Source organism: Bos indicus, chromosome 5, assembly GCF_029378745.1.
Source record: "Bos indicus isolate NIAB-ARS_2022 breed Sahiwal x Tharparkar chromosome 5, NIAB-ARS_B.indTharparkar_mat_pri_1.0, whole genome shotgun sequence".
Taxonomy (NCBI): Eukaryota; Metazoa; Chordata; class Mammalia; order Artiodactyla; family Bovidae; genus Bos; species Bos indicus.
The window spans coordinates 47,066,967-47,085,402 of NC_091764.1; the positions used below are offsets into that span (position 1 = coordinate 47,066,967).

At 41.5% G+C, this 18,436-nt stretch overlaps 1 protein-coding gene across 6 annotated transcripts in view; it reads left to right on the top strand.

Moving 5' to 3' along the window:
• Window positions 1–18,436, top strand: part of GRIP1 (glutamate receptor interacting protein 1) — a 502,117-nt gene continuing 483,681 nt past the window's right edge. For 3 of the 6 annotated variants that reach the window (XM_070789345.1, XM_070789349.1, XM_070789350.1), the window contains exon 1: window positions 2–18,436. This exon is cut by the window's right edge and continues 25,904 nt beyond it. The gene's annotated coding sequence lies outside the window, so the exon portion shown is untranslated. The other 3 variants (XM_070789351.1, XM_070789352.1, XM_070789346.1) reach the window with 2 other exon arrangements.

The window sequence follows — 18,436 nt, forward strand, 5'->3', positions numbered from 1 at the left end:
CTTGTGCTTTCCTTTCCTGTTATTTTAACCTAGTCACTGATCCCAAACATTCCTAATCAAATCCTTTGGCTTTATTATGTCTAAGTTGATTTGTCTCCATGCATGAGTGAGCATGTCACACCTTTGCTCCTGGCAGGAGTCTTGTCTGATCGGAGAGGGCATCTCCTGCCTTTGCTCAGGGCAGGCAGTCCTGTCTCGTTAATGTAATTCTGATGGTCTAACCTCATCTCTCTATCTGCTAACGATTTTACCCATCACCCACCAAGCTTTCTCACTTTGAAACACTTGGAGTATTTTTAAAGGTTTTAAAATTAGTACTCTAAAATACATAGAAACATAAGTAGTACCCAGGGATAGATGAATGAATGAAGAGTATTTCTTCTACTTCACGCATTGCTGTTCTGGAAAGCATGAACTCATTCCCTTACTCCTAATACTGTTCTCCTGTGGGATTTGTAACAAGGAAGAGCCAATTCTGACTCCATGTTGGATCTGTTTCTTTGACTTTCACCTTGGTTTTCGGTTGCTTTTGTAATTATGTGTGTGCATGCTAAGTTGCTCCAGTCGTGTCCAACTCTTTGGGACCCCATGGACTGTAGCCCACCAGGCTCCTCTGTCCGTGGGATTTTCCAGGCAAGAATGCTGGAGTGGGTTGCCATGCCCTCCTCCAGGGGGTCTTCCCAACCCAGGGATGGAACCTGAACCTGTGTCTCTTATGTCTCTTGCATTGGCAGGCAGGTTCTTTACCACTAGAAAGCAAAAGCGAAGTCGCTCAGTCCTGTCGGACTCTTTGCGACCCCAGGGACTGTCACATCCGTGGGATTCTCCAGGCAAGAGTACTGGAATGGGTTGCCATTTCCTTCTCCATCTTTACCTCTAGAGCCACCTGGAAAGCCTTTTGTATTATAATCATACCTAATGGCCTGCTTCAGGGGACCCTGCCCACTTGTGAATGGCTACGGAAAAGAAGTTAACATCTCTTCCTATTTTGCAAGACAAAAGGCCTTTTTACATACATCCTCACCTCCTCTCCTTCTCTATTCTATAAAAGAAGCTGGCATCCAGACACTGATGTTTTTTTTTTTCTTTGGAGACACTAGTGTATCATATTCTCTGTCTGAATAAAGTCATATTCCTTGTGTCAACACGTCACCTCTCGGTGTACTGACCTATCTTGCAGCGAGCAGAATGAGTTTGGATTTGGTAGCAGATTCTGTAATCCTTTTCTCGAAGAACTCAGGTTTATCAATGGATGCTCACCTGTTTATTCTTCCTTCAGAAAACATTTGACCTTTCTTCTCCACCCTGCCACTCCTGCCCTAGTTCCTACCCTCTGCCTGCCTGGACTACTGCCTGTCTGGACTACTACCGTAGGTTTCTTATGGGCTCCCTACCACCCTTCTGCAGTTCACTCTCCACGCTGCTCATCAGTGATTTTTCTAAAACTCATATCGATTTGTGACTATTCACTGTTTGCAAGATCAGATATTAACTCTGATATATGTCCTTCTATTACTTTACCTTTCCAAACTTTCCTTCCTATTTATACTCTTCCTGCAGACATAACACGCTGGACTAATTATACTGGGCCTCTGGACCTTGGTGCCTGTTGTAGGAAAGCCCTTCTTTTTGGAAAGTACAAAGTACTGATCAATGATTGGCTCAGTCATTGTTTGCTCTGAAACCTTCCTTGACTCATCCAAGCAGCATCAATCAGTTGCTTCTTTGTCCTTTCTTTGTACAGTTTTAGCTACCGTTGTTAATACAGCTCTTCCCTAAATCTCCCTCTTATTCTAGGGTGAGATTTTGAAGATTAGAACAATGCCTTATTTACCTTTGTATCCTGCTGGTGTGGTATTGTTGCAGGAAGGGGGACCCCTTCCAGGGCCTGAAACTGGGCTTTTGTCTAACACTCAGAAATGAATTGTCCGAGGAGACACATCTGCTGACAAAGCAAAAGATTTTATTGGGAAAGGGCACCAGGTGGAGAGCAGTAGGGTAAAGGAACCCAGGAGAACTGCTCTGCCCCGTGGCTCGCAGTCTCGGGTTTTATGATGATGGGATTAGTTTCTGGGTGGTCTTTGGCCAATCATTCTAATTCAGAGTCTTTCCTGGTGGCGCAGGCATCGCTCAGCCAAGACCGATGCTAGCAAGAGGGATTCTGGGAAGTGGACGGACATGCGGTGTCTCCTTTTGACCTTTCCCGAACTCTTCCGGTTGGTGGTGGCTTATTAGTTCCATATTCCTTATCAGGATCTCCTGTCATAAAACCACTCATGCAGATGGTTACTATGGTGCCTGGCTAGAGTGGGCGGTTTCAATCTGTGTGCTTCCCCTAACAGTATGGCTCATGGTAGGGACTAGGTACATATGTATTAATTTAATTTGATGAGAGAATAAAGTCATTACTAACTTTTTCTTGGAAAAGGAAAAGCCATGAATAATGAGTTTAGGGAAATAAATCATAAGTGTCAGAATCTGATGATTTGGTACAAATGGAATTGATTCCATGTTAGATTGTTTGACATCAGTTATCATTTGGATAAAAGCATACATTTCCTCCTCTATAACCCTCATTTAAAGGATGGGCTTTGAAGAGAAGGACATCATGAATGTACCCTTCCTTTCTTTGAAAGAGCAGTGGACTGCTTTAATAGTCTAGCTTCCCAACTTGAGCCATAAACATTCTCCGCCTCAGATGAACTAATCATCACTCATTCTTTTAGTGGAGCAACCCACTGCCAGCCTGCAAATGAGGCCTATTAATGATATTTCTTATTTCAAATCTGGAAGGGTGAACACAAAAGAAGGACTCCTGCTGGCCATTAATCCATGATATTAATGAAGGCGTTTTTATCAATGCTTGTGTCTCATCTTCCTAATGAAGGAGTTCTCATTATTTCATTATTTACAGTTAAAAGTAAAAAGTACATGTGTTTAAAAATAGTATACTTGTTGGGACTTCCCTGGTGGTCTAGTGGCCAAGACAAAAAGCTCCCAATGCAGGGGGCCTGGGTTCAATCCTTGATCCGGGAACTGCATGCTGTAACAAAGACTCAGCACAGTCAAATAAATAAATATAAATAAATATTTAGGAAAAGTATACTTGTTGTAATTTATCTCCAAATTTAGTGAAATCAATTTCAGAGAAGGTGGTGTGGGACTCCTTCTGAAGACGTTTTTACTCCAAGAGCTATGGCTTGTTTTAAAAGATGTTTTGAAGAGCACGCTAATGTAATTGCCACTGCGTTTCTGCCTGAAAGCTCCCATTATCTAGGGACAGGCTTGTATAATAGGGCGGCACATGTGAAGACCCAGATCTGGAAGCCAGAGAAGGCTTGGGGGAGGTAGGCATTTTCTGGAGGATATGAGGTCTTGCTCCTAGGCCTGGGCTCTTTCAAACATTTAGAAGTGTGTGATGTTAGCCATAAGGAATACTTACTCATTGTATCTTGGATGGGCACGGAGATCCTAGACACACTGGGATGGTGAAACCATCATGTTGTGTTTGTTATTTTCTTGGAGCCTTAACTCCTTACCAATAGCAGTAGCAGGCTTAGATAAAAGAGCTCTTTTTATTATCTATGTGTACCAGGTGACTCAACGGTAAAGAATCCACCTGCCAATGCAGGAAACACAGGAGACGCAGGCTTGATCACTGGGTTGGAAAGATCCCCTGGAGGAGGAAATGGCAACCCACTCCAGTATTCTTGCATGAAAAATCCCATGGACAAAGGAGCCTGGTGGTCTACAGTCCGTGGGGTCGCAAAGAGGAGGACACAACTGAAGAGACTGAGCACGTGGTCTAGCCAGTTGTATGCTCCTGCTAAAAAGATAGGAATCACCAGCAAACCTCAAATATTTGAAGCTTATTTGAAGCAAATGCAATGGAGAACAAGATACAAAGAAATGCTAACATACTGGTTGCTAATTTGACTAGTATTAATTGCTGTTTAATGAAACCTTGGTTTTCCTTGATCCTAAGGAAGATCTTTAATTTCATTTTCCCCTTAGGATTATTATCTCTTTATCTTGCTTTATCATACATCTGTATTAATTCAGAGTTACTGTTTTCTCATACATATACTAAGCTGTCAGTTAGCAGTAGAAAGCCATTGCTTAATTATTTCACAAAGGCAGTGAAATATATGATTTAAATCCTGATTCTACCACTTATTAAGTGTGTAAAGTAGAGTGATACAATATCCCTAAAGACTCAGTGTAATCATTTGTTAAGTGGAGCTAATAAGAGTAATGCCTAACTCATTGGTCTGTATGGAGGATTAAAGGATATAATCCTTTTAAACTGTTATCTGATGCTGGGCACATAGTAAGCCTTTGATACACTTTGTCTATCATTATCTATTAAGGCTTTTCTCTCTATTCTCAATTCTTGAACTTTTTTTTTTTTAAAGGAAAGTAAAAATGTGACTTGTTTTGCATAGCTGTACACAGTATCCAACTTCAGGGTGATTTTCAAATGCCAGTAATCATGATGACAGGAATCCTAAGTCTAAGGTTGATGGTGAGGGTTCCCACTAGGGTTTGGGAGGATGCGGGTTCCTGGTGAAGGCAGGGAGGATGGATGTGAACGGAGGAGGAGGAGGAGAGAAGAGGTGGAAGCTTGGGCTCAGTGACACAGGAGAGAGACCTGCTTCGCCAGCAGAAAGGGACACTGCATGGCAGAGTCACTGAGTGATGTGAGGACACCCTGGATCCCTCTGGAGCAGGGGTGGGGTGGGGAGATGGGGGTTTTAAGGGTCTCACATCTAGCCCAGCAAAGAGTGGTTGACCATAGTGGTGATGCTTCTGAAGAGAAGGAAAGCAGTGCTGCTCTCAGGCCAGAATAAAGAGGAGGATGGCAAGGGTCAAATACTCAGAAGGACCACTATGGGGTGTACACCCTGCCTCGGAGCCCTGACCCGGGGCACCTGTAAAATAGACAGCCTTGTCCTAGCCTGCTGCTGCTGCTGCTGCTAAGTCGCTTCAGTCGTGTCCGACTCTGTGCGACCCCATAGACGGCAGCCCACCAGGCTCCCCCGTCCCTGGGATTCTCCAGGCAAGAACACTGGAGTGGGTTGCCATTTCCTTCTCCAATGCATGAAAGTGAAAAGTGAAAGTGAAGTTGCGCAGTCGTGTCCGACTCTTCGTGACCCCATGGACTGCAGCCCACCAGGCTCCTCCATCCATGGGATTTTCCAGGCAAGAGTACTGGAGTGGGGTGCCATTGCCTTCTCCATGTCCTAGCCTAGACCCACTCAAACACTGTCCTTGATACCAGCACTTACAGCAGCCAGGAAAGCTGGCTGCTCTGTGTAGTGATGACCCCAGGTTTAAGCAGCATTGGGCATTCCTGAGTCAAGTTCGGCCCTTAGTTCCATCCTTAGTTCCATCGGCTAGGTTCCATCTCCCTGTCTCTGTAAGCCACGTCCTCACTTTGAGAGCCAGCAGGAGGACCACCTCTTGATGCAAACCCTCTTCTGCAAAGGTGGAAGGAGCTCAGAAAGTTGAGGCACCTGTGGTCATGCTGCTGGGATTGTGGGTCAGAGACTTTGCCTGGTGGTGTCCAAGTCTTCCCCCCACCACCCCCGCCAAGAACCACCTGTTACACAGTATCTTATAGTCACTGACACGCTTTGCTTAACATGATCTCAGTTGATTGTCACAACACGCCTTTAAAATAAGCAGCATAGTTATCATCATCCCCTTTTTATGGGACTGCCTAAGGCCAGATAAACAGTCAGTGTATAAAGCCTTACACACTTTTTATCTGCCTGTTGCTACTGCTGCTAAGTCACTTCAGTCGTGTCTGACTCTGTGCGACCCCATAGGTCCAGGCAAGAACACTGGAGTGGGTTGCTATTTCCTTCTCCAATGCATGAAAGTGAAAAGTGAAAGTGAAGTCACTCAGTCATATCCGACTCTTAGCGACCCCATGGACTGCAGCCTACCAGGCTTCTCCGTCCATAGGATTTTCCAGGCAAGAGTACTGGAGTGGCGTGCCATTGCCTTCTCCGTTGTATCTGCCTAAGGCCAGATAAAAAGTCAGTGTTGCAGAATCTGTTTCTTCTTATTCCCAGGCTAGAGGTTTTCTTAACACCTCACTGTTACCAGTTCAGTACTCACCCCTCACCCTCGCCCAGCACAACCCGAGTTTGCTCCCTTAACACAGCTCAGTTTGCAGTAAATCACTTCCTTACTGAGCTCTGCAGTTCTGAAAGGAACATAACTTTTTTTCCTGTACAGATGATACAGTTTTTAAATAGAGATATTCATTAATTCCAAGAACCGATGAAAGGAAGAATGGGCTAGGCATTGATTTAGAAGGAAGGATACCAGCTGAAATTCAAGAAGCCCCTTTGTAAAATGGCCCAGGTCTCTAGAGGAAGATTTTAGGTATTCCTGACCTCATGCCCCAGATGAAGCCCACAGCACAGTGCTCATGGCTTTGGGTCTGTCCACATCTGACATTTGAATCAGTTACCATAGGAAGCCATAAAACCTCTTTCTCTGGAGCTATTTCCAACTGAGGTAGATAATTTCAGAAGAGACCAAGCCACAGCATGAAGATGAGTTAAGTGACCTCTTGGTATTTTCTAAGCATGAAACTAATTTGGTAGGAATGTACAGGTCGTAAGTGTACACAAAGCAAGTCTCAGAGGTAACTCGTCTCAGTTCACAGCTTGTCCTGATCTTTTGCAGAAGCCAGGATTTCTTCAAACACAACTCTAGATAAAATACAGAGAAGCACAGAATTACTGTAGAAGGCCTGGCTCATAACTCAAGTGAAAGTGAAAGTCACTAGTCCTGCCTGACTTCTTTGCAACCCCATGGACTATACAAGTCCATGGAATTCTCCAGTCCAGAATACTGGAGTGGGTAGCCTATCCCTTCTCCAGCTGATCTTCCCAACCCAGGAATCGAACCAGGGTCTCCTGCATTGCAGGCAGATTCTTTACCAGCTGAGCTACCAGTGAAGCCCTTCATAACTTAAATTTATTAATAAATGACAACCCTGGTTAAGAATATATACTATACGATTATTCCAGGGACTTTTGCGATCACCATTTACATGTTAACTCATTTAGTTTTCACTGTGGCCTATATGATAGGTTTTTTGGTTTCCTGATTTTACAGGCAAGGAAACAGGCTTCCAGAGGATAGTTCAGTTCAGTCGTTCAGTCATGTCTGACTCTGCGACCCCATGAACTGCAGCACGTGAGGCCTCCCTGTCCATCAGCAACTCCCAGAGTCTATCCAAACTCATGTCCATTGAGTTGGTGATGCCATCCAACCATCTCATCCTCTGTTGTCCCCTTCTTCTCCTGCCTCAATCTTTCCCAGCATCAGAGTCTTTTCAAACGAGTCAGCTCTTCACATCAGGTGGCCAAAGTATTGGAATTTCAGCTTCAACATCAGTCCTTCCAATGAACACCCAGGACTGATCTCCTTTAGAATGGACTGGTTGGATCTCCTTGCAGTCCAAGGGACTCTCAACAGTCTTCTCCAACACCTCAGTTCAAAAGCATCAATTCTTCGGCACTCAGCTTTCTTTATAGTCCAAGTCTCACATCCATACATGACTACAGGAAAAACCACAGCCTCGACTAGACGGACCTTTGTTAGCAAAGTAATGTCTCTGCTTTTTAATATGCTGTCTAGGTTGGTTATAACTTTCCTCCAAGGAGTAAGCATCTTTTAATTTCATGGCTGCAGTCACTATCTGCAGTGATTTTGGAGCCCCCAAAATTAAAGTCTGACACTGTTTCCACTGTTTCCCCATCGATTTGCCATTCCAGAGGTTAAGTAACTTGGCAATTAAGAGGTAAATCTGGGTTTTACAACATGTGCCTCCAAAGGGGCCTTGCCTACCTCCTTGGAGAAATCTATAAAGAACATATGCCTTGGAACAAGACTGACCTGGGTTCAGATTCCAGCAGTGCCATTTTCAGGCTGTATGAGCTCAGCAAAGTTATCTAACTTCTGAGTCTCAGTTTTAAAAACTGTAAATGAATGATGAAGTATTTGCTTTGAAACATTGTTTGTGAGCATTGTTAGCTGTTATGACTTTGAAAGATGTCCAATGAAGTTGGTTGGGTCAACAGATGACATTTTGAAAAGAACTTGATTAGTCCTGTCTTTAAACTTGGGGTGACCCAGCCAGTTCATTCTTTCTCTTGTCATTCTTGAGGGAAATTGCTAATGTAAGATATCTCAAAGTCCTTGACAATATCAATAATATTAACATAATGCTAATGTGAATACATCAACATGAACTAATCAGCTTTCCTGGAAAATTAGAGCCAAGTGTCACCTTGTACAGGTAAGATAGCAACTTGCTGTGGACATCTGAACCTGGCTACATGGCCAGCTCCCAAGTAGTTGTTGGAAATGAGACTCAGAAGTTATTATTGCCTTGAAAGTGAAAAGTGTGAAAGTGTTAACTGCTCAGTCGTGTCTGACTCTTTGTGACCCCATGGACTGTAGCCTGCCCAGCTCCTTTGTCCATAGAGTTCCCCAGGCAAGAATACTGGAGTGGGTAGCCATTGTCTTCTCTAGGGGATCTTCCCGAACCAGGGATTGAACCTAGGTCTTCTGCATTGCAGGCAGAGTCTTTACCTTCTCAGCCACCAGAGAAGCCCCAATTGCTGCCTTAGAGAGAGAGTTTCAGGTGCTTCCTGAGGCCTCTGAGAAGGTCCTGGGGTGGCTGAGTGGCAGGCAAGGTAGACCTGTTCCCCATCCACCACCATCCCCTTTCATTAGAGCAAAATGGCTTTGATCTCTTTTATATATTGAGATTTCCATATAAAATTTTGGATAAAAATTCTGTTATTTTTAAAAAAAGTTTAAAAATCACCTTTTATTAGTAGAAAATATGCTGGACTATATAATGCTTTAAAATATTAATAAAGTACTGCAAATAGTTTGTAAAATGAGTATCAGTACCTAAGGTGGGAAAAAGGTGGTCACTTTTTTCAGCCTACCACAGAGACAGAAGGACAAGTAGGGGAAATGTTTTCTGAAGATCCTTTCATCAGCAACCAAGTGTGAGATCATGGGTCCCTTTGCCGAATGCTTCTATAAGCAGGAGTACATTTATGAGGCATACAGCATAACCCCGACCAAAATTAAAAACAAGTGAAATCCCTTCCCTTGGTGAAGCCTCCCTTCCAGCAAATGAAATATAAAATATCCTTGAAAACAACTGAATGTTCAGAGTAAGAGACAGAGTAACGCAAAGCTCTTCTGTGCAAAGACACAAAAGTAGAAGAATGTACTAGCAGGGGCCAGAAGGCTCTCTCAGAAGGCTTCTTCAGGCGAAGAATAGTTGGAGCTGATATTTAAAGAAAAGATGGTAATTTAATTTCCATTGTAAAAGAGAGATAAAACTCACTACATATAATAAAAGTCAGACTAAAAAGCAATAGAGGTAAATGAATCATCCTTGATTCCATTTTTACTTAACTAAAGTGAAATAATAGTTATAAATATCTTCTGAAAATGTGAAAGCTATGGGGATGTGAGGTATTGGTTACTAATAATGTCAGTAATCTCCACATCATATTATATGAGTACCGCATATCAATAGATTAGAAAACGGATGGCATGGCCTCACATTTTAAAAGGTGAACTCAATTATGTCAAGAATTCCAGGTATCATGCCTACTTGTAAGTTCTTTTCCATATAGCCTTTGGCAATCTCTTTAACCCTTTACTGTCACATAGAGCATCATCCATAATCATGATCATGTCATCTACAATTCACAAGGACTACCTTGAATTTGTTTAAGCCTGTAGAAAGAGTGGTGTCGCATGAATGTTGAACTAAGATGAAGTCACCATCTCACCATATTGCTGGTAAATTATGTCATCTTAGGACAAATATCTGGTCCATCTTGAATTCAGAGGCATAGGAATGCCCGGTAAGCCCAGTGTTTGATAGTGATGTCTCTTCTTCCTAGTACAGGCTGAAGGATTTCCCAGTGAAAGATCCTTGAAAAGACTGTGTCATACTCTCTTCTCAGCAGCCAGCCTCCAGCCACTGAGCAAGTGCTGAAAAAACTAGAAGTCTAAGCACCAGCCTTTCTAGAACCTGACACACTTATTCTGTGCTAGGCCAAAAAGATACGTTTTTACGAAAAGGAATCTGTTTTAAAATTTGAATTATAGGCAAATGTATAGCTAGTGTTCACCATCATTTCAAAATAATACATCAAAAAGGCCACTACTCAATTATTGAGAGGACAAAAGAGAAAATGTGGAATGTAGACATTTTAGGCTTAAGGAAATCAATATTGTCATCCTTCTCTTCCACTAAAAACGAATCTACTAAGTATTAAAATACATGAGTGCAGATTCTGTTTTTAATAGAATGCATTAAGTTTATGTATTTATTGATGGCTGTGCTGGGTCTTTGTTGCTGTGTGAGGACTTTTTCTAGTTGCAGCGAGGTGGGGGTACTCTTCATTGCAGTGTGTGAACTTCTCATTGCAGTGGCTTCTCTTTTTATGGAACACGGACTCTAGAGCACTGGCTCAATAGTTGTGACAGACATGCTTTATTGCTGTGTGGGGTGTGGGCTCTTTCTGGACCAGCATCAAACCTGTGTCTCCTGCATTGGCAGGCGGTTTCTCGACCACTGGATGGATCACCAGGGAAGTCCTGCAGACAGATTCTTAAGGTTCTCCATGCTCTTGCCTGCGGGTGCCTATGCACTATGTGATCGAAGCCTTGACTGTAGATAGTGATTTGCTTCCAGTCAATAGAACAGGGGAAAAGTGACAGGGCATATGTGATTACTTGTATGTGATTATGTGATGTAAAACTGCAGTGTCTGTCATGCTGAGGCCCCTCTCTCTCCTTTCCTGATTTTGAGGGGGCAAGCAGGCACATTGGGGAACCTGGGGTAGCCAAGATCTACAAGCAGCTTCTACAGGCAGAGGGCAGCCACCAGCTGACTTCCAGCAGGAGGCTGAAACTCAGTCTTACAGCTTCAAGGAGCTTCCACCAACAACTGAGTAGGCTTGGAAGTAGACCCTTCCCCAGTTGAGTTTCAGATGAAAGCTCAGCCCAGTTGACATGTTGATTGAGGTCTGTGAGACCCAGAAGAGAGGACCAAGCTAAACCTCACTCAGACTCAGACCCAGAGTATGTGTTGTTTTAAGTCACTGTGCTTGGGTACTCTTGTTTTGATATGCAGCAGATAGTAATACAATGAAGGCAGATTTTTCTCTTTATATGCAAAAGCTTACCTCAAAGAGAGAAACACAAGCCATATGTATTAAATAAGATGCTAATCATTTTGAAAATGCTAAAATATATTTAGGATGTATGTTGTTTATATGTTGATTTCGCTCTACCTAGACTCTCTTTTGGCTTCCCTGGTGGCTCAAATGGTAAAGAATTAGCCTGCAGTGCAGGAGACCCAGGTTTAATCCTTGGGTTGGGAAGATTCCCTGGAGAAGGGAATGGCTACCCACTCCAGCATTCTTCCCTGGAGAATTCCACAGATAAAGATTCTCTTTTATGCATTTTCAAAGCCAAACACAGACTAACCAGGTGAATATTTTGAAAAGAGGAATTGAGCTTATGATACATTCAAACTTTGAGAATTATTCTCCCCTTTATCCCAATTTGTATGTAGTTCAGTGGAGTTTAAAATTTTTGAGCTTTAGAGGAAAATCATTGTTTCTTTACTTTTAAGTTATTTTGTCCTTGGAGAGAATGTAATACAGTGTTGTTTTTTCTTTTCTGTGGCTTCATTTTCATCTAATATATGTAGTACAAAGATTTCTCTAGATGACACTTTACCTAACTCCAGTAGCATTTGAAGTAGGAATAGAACTGAAGACTTAGACTCAATTAACATAAAATAACATTTTGCTAACTTCTCAATTTGCCTAATTCTTTATAAGTACTTTGGAATTATAGAAACTGAATATTAGTGGAAGATATATGCAGGGGTTAATAGTCAGCCACCTGTTGCTCTGGCTAAGCCAGGAGAAAATCACCATGGGAAAAGAAGAAAAGCAAAATACAGCGATACAGCATAACCCAAATAAAAGTACATCGGGTTGATCAGTTGGGGTTGTCATGCCCTGCTAAGCTAAGGAAAAACATAGTGTGGACCTTAGAACGCCGGGTCAGCGCAGGTTCAGATCGCTGCTTGTGCACACACTAAGATGTTTTCCAAAGGCATATATGGGTCCATGACCTCCAGCTAGGGGATAGCCCTTGTACAAGAAAATAGTAAAGATAGTTTAAAGTAATCAATAAAATGGGAGATGTGACCGTGGACACAGGAGGCTGACTTCATCGTAGCACAACAGATACTTTCTGCTTGCCAAGACACTAAATAAAAGTGATGTGGTTCTGAGGAATAAGGCTCTTGACCCAAGAGGTCTTGAGTTCCCTGGTCCCATCTTTAAAACTTCAATTCTGTCTCTAGTTTCTTTTTCCCAAACTGGGCATCGACTACTTTCGATCCCTACCTGCTGTGCTGGCTGCAGCAGATATAATTCTTTTTTTTTCTTTTGGCTGCACTGACTCTTCATTGCAGCACATGGAGTTCTCTAGTTGTGGCACACGGGCTCTAGATCACGGGGGCTCAATAGTTGCAATACCCAGGCTTAGTTGCTGCATGTGGTATCATAATTCCCCCACTAGGGATCAAACATGGGCCCCCTGCATTGGGAGCACAGAATCTTAGCCACTGAACCACCAGGGAAGTCCCAAAGGTTTAGTTCCTTAATTCTTAATCCAAATTTTAATTTCAGAGACAAAGGATACTTTTTAATGTTTTTAAATGTAGTTTTATTCCTTAAAAAGGGAAAAAAGAAATTTGCTATTAGTCATCCTAAGGGCATCCACATCATTTTATTACAACAGCAGCAGCAGCAGAGTAACGGCTGACATTTATAGGTGCTGATTATTATAAGAATCTTTACAAACAGATGCTGAATATCATTATGCCCATTTTACAGATGAAGAAACTGTGGGATAAGGGCAAAGTCCTGATCAAACAGATGCTGAATATCATTATGCCCATTTTACAGATGAAGAAACTGTGGGATAAGGGCAAAGTCCTGATCTAAAGTCTCAGATGGCAGAGGAGGATGGCAAACAAGTTGACTCTAGAACTAATCCCTGAAAATAAGGATGGAGGCATTTTTATATTAAACTATCTTCCCATGGAGAAAAGGCAGTTAATTCCATTTGTACTACATAATATTATCATGCCTAATAAGCAGACTCCTAATAAGCATAAGTATTTAACTTATGCTGTGTGTGTAAAATCATACAGAGAAAAGTAATAACAATAATGCTGTTAAAAATTCCTGTTAAATGAATTTCAAAGCAAAAATGGTTATAGCATGAAAAAAATTTACTTAGGAATCCTGTGAAATTTGTGCTTATGAAACCACCTCTCCTATATTCACTATGTTTGCTTTGCCAGTTTTTTCAGTCATTCTCCCTTTTTAAGAGATCTGTAAGTGTCTGCTGTTGCTGATTACTCTTTATGACAATGAAGAACTGTGTAAATTGAAAATCTCATCAAAGTTTCAGAGTTTTATGAGATGGATAAGGAAATGTGGACAAACTGCTCAAACCTAAACATAGAATTGAACTAGTTAAAAACTGAAGATGAAAAATAGACAAAAAATAGTGGTAATATAAGCACTTCAAAGAAGATGATTTGTGTATCAAGGGAGTAGGAGAGGCGTTTAGAAAAATTAATAAAGCCCTTGAAAACTTACAGCGGTGACCTTTTTTAAGCTGAACTGTGAAAGACTTGCAATGTCAGTGTCCTATGAAATCCCCTGAGTTATGTCAAATCAGTCAAATCAGAAAGCCCCAGTCAGAGTCTTGAGGCGAGCAGTAACTGCCCGGTGCCATTCAAAGAGGGACTGATCCTGTGAGGCAGCCCTGGGGGAGAGGTCTTTTCTGGGCCTGGGGCCTCACCTCAGCTGCACATTGCTGCGTCTTTCTTCACCTTTCTTTTCTCTTTGGAGCATTACCTGAAAGCAGCCCCTCTCTGAGAGTACCGGTTCAATCAGTAGCTCTTGCTTCTCTACTTCCCACCTCTCTGTGTGTATGTATGAGATTTTTCTGGTTGACAATTAAAATGCCTCATCCTTGAAACTGTGTTTAGGGATGTGCCTCACCCATCTTTTTAAAATCCTGGCAGACTCAGGGCGCCTCTGCTATGGTTACATTACGGCAATCATGGCTAATACTATTAACAATTGAAAACTTGTCAAGCTTGTACAAAGAATGAAACATTAGGTCCTCAGGACAGCTGGAGCCCGTTTGTATGTACTCTTCTAGAAAGGACAGAGCTATTAGCACAATTAGAACTGGTTACACTTGGGAATTACCAGGCTGTCTATTTCAGAGCTGAGGATGGCATTGCATTTTCTTTCCTACATGTTAAGAAATGTAGTCCACTCATGGCAATAAGAAGCACGTGGATACAAGTTGGTGTTTGGGGCCTGGAAGGGAGGGAGGTTTGTGCTCTTACCCCAGTTCTGAATTCTTTCAGAATTCTTTACCCATGAGTCCTGGGTAAAGGCTTATGAGTCCCAGCTTGCACAGTTGCTCTAAGTTAGCATCAAGATCCTCAAGTCTAGCAAGCATTGTATAGAGAAATGATCGAACCCGGGTTTCCTGCGTTGCAGGCGGATTCTTTACCAGCTGAACCACCAGGGAAGCCCAAGAATACTGGAGTTGGTAGCCTATGCTTTCTCCAGCGGATCTTCCTGACCCAGGAATCAAACTGGGGTCTCCTACATTGCAGGCAGATTCTTTACCAACTGAGCTATGAGGGAAGCCCCAAGTTTTTTGAAGTGAAAGTCGTTAAGTTGTACCCAACTATACGGTCCATGAGATTCTCCAGGCAAGAATACTGGAGTGGGTAGCCTTTCCCTTCTCCAGGGGATCTTCCAAACCCAGGGATTGAACCCAGGTCTCCCACATTGCAGGCAGATTCTTTACCAGCTGAGCCTCAAGGGAGGCCCCCAAGTATCACAGGTGGTTTTTACTGAGTAAATACTTGATTTCCAGTGTTGCGTCTATTAAATGTCTCAACTTTTTCAGTCAAAGAAGTGAATTCTAATTTGTCTGCCATAGAGATTGATACGTGTGGTTGTTAGATGCCAGAGCATGTACTAAATACTGATGAAGAAGAAAGATGAATCTTAATGAAGGTACAATTTTCTTATAAACTGATACTTTAGCAAGAGAAGCTTTAAATGATCATCATTTTTTATCCTGAAAATGTTAATGTGCAAAACACTTTACTAGACATTATTGGGCAATTAACCACATAGAAATCTAGAGATCACCATCCTCAAGGAATTTTAATCTCCCCAAACAGATACAAAGATAGCAACTTGAGAACCATTACCAACATGTACCAAATAGCACATAATTGTAAAAAACAGTTCTTTTCAACACTCCCTTAATTTCCTAGGAAGTTTTAATATTCAAGGTGTAAATTTATACATCTGAGGATATGTAATCAGATTTAGAACTGTCACATAAGCTGTCGTATTGTTCGATCCTCTTATTTCACAGATGAGAAAACAAGTCTAGAGAGGTTAAGTCATTTGCCCAAGGTCGTGCAGTTAGTCATCAGGTTCTGCTGGAAGTAGTAACCAGGTCTATTTTCAGTAAGAGACCTATTTCTGCATCACTAGCTTTGGCTTTGTAAATGGAATGGCATACTGACCTTTGGAACCTTTCATAGGTATGCTGAGAAACTGTAAGCTTTTGTTAGCTGTAAAGCATTATAGGTGAAAATAAGAAAACAGAATGATGAAGCCACCCTCTATCACATACTCTGCCTCTCCATATGTTGCTTTATGGCTTCTAGGCTTTTAAGTTACTTACGGTCAGTCTAATTCATTTCCATCTGCATATTCCAACCTCAAGATGCTTTCTGAATAACAACTCTTTGAAAGGAAAAAAAAAAGCATTTTTTTAAGATTTTTTTTTTCATTTGGACCACTTTTAAAGCCTTTATGAATTTGTTACAGTGCTGCTTCTGTTTTATGTTTTGGTTTTTTGGCTGAGGTACATGGGATCTTAGCTCCCCAACCAGGGAGCAAACCTGCATCCCCTGCTTTGGAAGCCAGGGAGGTCCCAAGAAGGCGTATTTATTTGGATACTATGCATGCACATGCACACACACACACACACACACACACACACGATACAATCACTTAGCCCCTATTCTACCTCTGGTCCACGGTAAGAAATGCTCATCACCTGGGTGTTCATCCTGGGATGAATGTGGTTGTCCAGGGATGTGATGCTCACAACCCCCTACCCCCAGGTCATGAACTGATTGTTACTTACTTGATAAGCTTGATAAGATGTGTACAGATGCCCTCCTCATTGGAGTGGGGGCTCCGTATCCCATAATCAGTCCCACATTCCATAAGAGATCACATACTTCACAAGACTTTCAGGAGAGTGGAGTTACTCATGATCTCAATGGTTTATTTGTTTCTAAAAACAAAAGAATAAGTGTGTATTAAAGAGATTTTTAAATTACTATCAGCTTGATTTCACTAGGAGACTAGTTAGCAGTACCAAAAATTAAAATATATAACACTGGCTAAATTATGTTGACAAGAATAATGTTTTTATTTCTATAGGCTGATACTTGTTTAAACTTTTCCCAATCCAAGTTATAAAATTATAAAAAACACAATATTTGTATTTCTTTATTCCTTATGGCAAAAAGCAAAATGTTAGGAGACAGTCATAGTTATTTGTATCATGGTGCTTCTAAATTGAATACTCATGGCAGTTGCGAAGAAAAAAAGCCAATAATCATTGACCTTTAATCACCTGTAACTCTATAGTTTGGCTGAAATTCACAGTCTTTAGCACCATTTTTATAGTACTTATTATCTGATGATAAATCTTTAAAACAATGTCAAGTAAAAGTTCTTACTGTATTTCACTCTTTTCTACCAAGTTCATAATTTTACTATAAATGCTTGAATAGGATTAGGTTGAATTTTGACAGTGACTACTAAAAATTATCAGTTTAGTGTGATATTTTGAACCTATATATCTCAGAAATTAACTTATAATGGTATTATAAGAAATATAATAGTTTCAGGGCTTCCCTGGTGGCTCAGCAGTAAAGAATCCGCCTGCCAATGGAGGAAATGTGGGTTCGATCCCTAGGTCGGGAAGATCTGCTGGAGAAGGAAATGGTAACCCAGTATTCTTGCCTGGGAAATCTCATCGACAGAGGAGCCTCACAGGCTGCAGTCCATGGGGTTGCAAAGAGTCCAACAAGACTTAGTGACTAAAACAACAACAAACTTAATAGTTTCAAATAGCAAGGTGTGTTATTTTAAAATGTCTTTATTAAGTATTTTGTCATGCCCAGCCCAGTCCCTAGTACATAATAGCTATTCAGTAAATATTTATTGAGCGAATGGTTTAATTTATGTGTTTTTGCTATCATTGCCCTGTGACATAAGTAACCTAAAAATGGATATGTGTGTGTGTGTTAGTTGCTCAGTAGTGTCCAAACTCTTTGTGACTCCATGGACTGTAACCCACCAGGCTCCTTTGTCCATGTGATTCTGCAGGAAAATATCCTGGACTAGGGTAGCCATTCCCTTCTCCAGGGGATTTTCCTGACCCAGGAATCGGATCTGCAATTCCTGCATAGGCAGGCAGATTCTTTACCTTTCTGAGCCACCAGGGAAGCCCAACCTAATAATAATATAGGGTAATTACTTACAGAATACATTTGAAAGGTTGATTGCTTAACATCTTTAAACACTGATGTTTCTATCACAATCTACCATGTGTGTTGGCTGGAGGTGGGTGTGCTTAGTCGTGTCCAACTCTCTGTGACCCCATGGATATCGCTACTACTTTATGGTATACATTGCTCTATTTGATTTTTAAATTTTGTAAAACTTTTCACCAGCTGAGCTCATGAACTGAAAAAAACTGAATTAGGAACCCTAGCCTTAAAATCACCAAAAGAACAAGGTTTTGACACATACACAACAGTTTGGGTATTACCTACCAAGAAAATCGGATAGAGGCAGATCTATTAACTGAGGTGGGCAATCATAGGGCCTCTTCCACCAATGCATGTGGAAACAGTTACAAACATATTAAATTAAAAGTTGTTTCTTTCACATGTACTACATCAAGTATACGTAAAAGACAAGTTGTTGGCATTTATACTTGTGAAATGATTAAAGCTTTACATTGCACTAAAATTTGGGGAAAACCTTTTGTTAGAACTTGGAGGAAATAACAAAATCAAGGCTGTTTTCTGTTTTACTTCACAGTGATTCTGTTTAGCAGCGTTCTCAAAGTATAATCCATAGACTCCTGGGGGGTCTACATTATTTGCTGTTACTTGATGGTGGATAATACCTCTGGAGCTTTA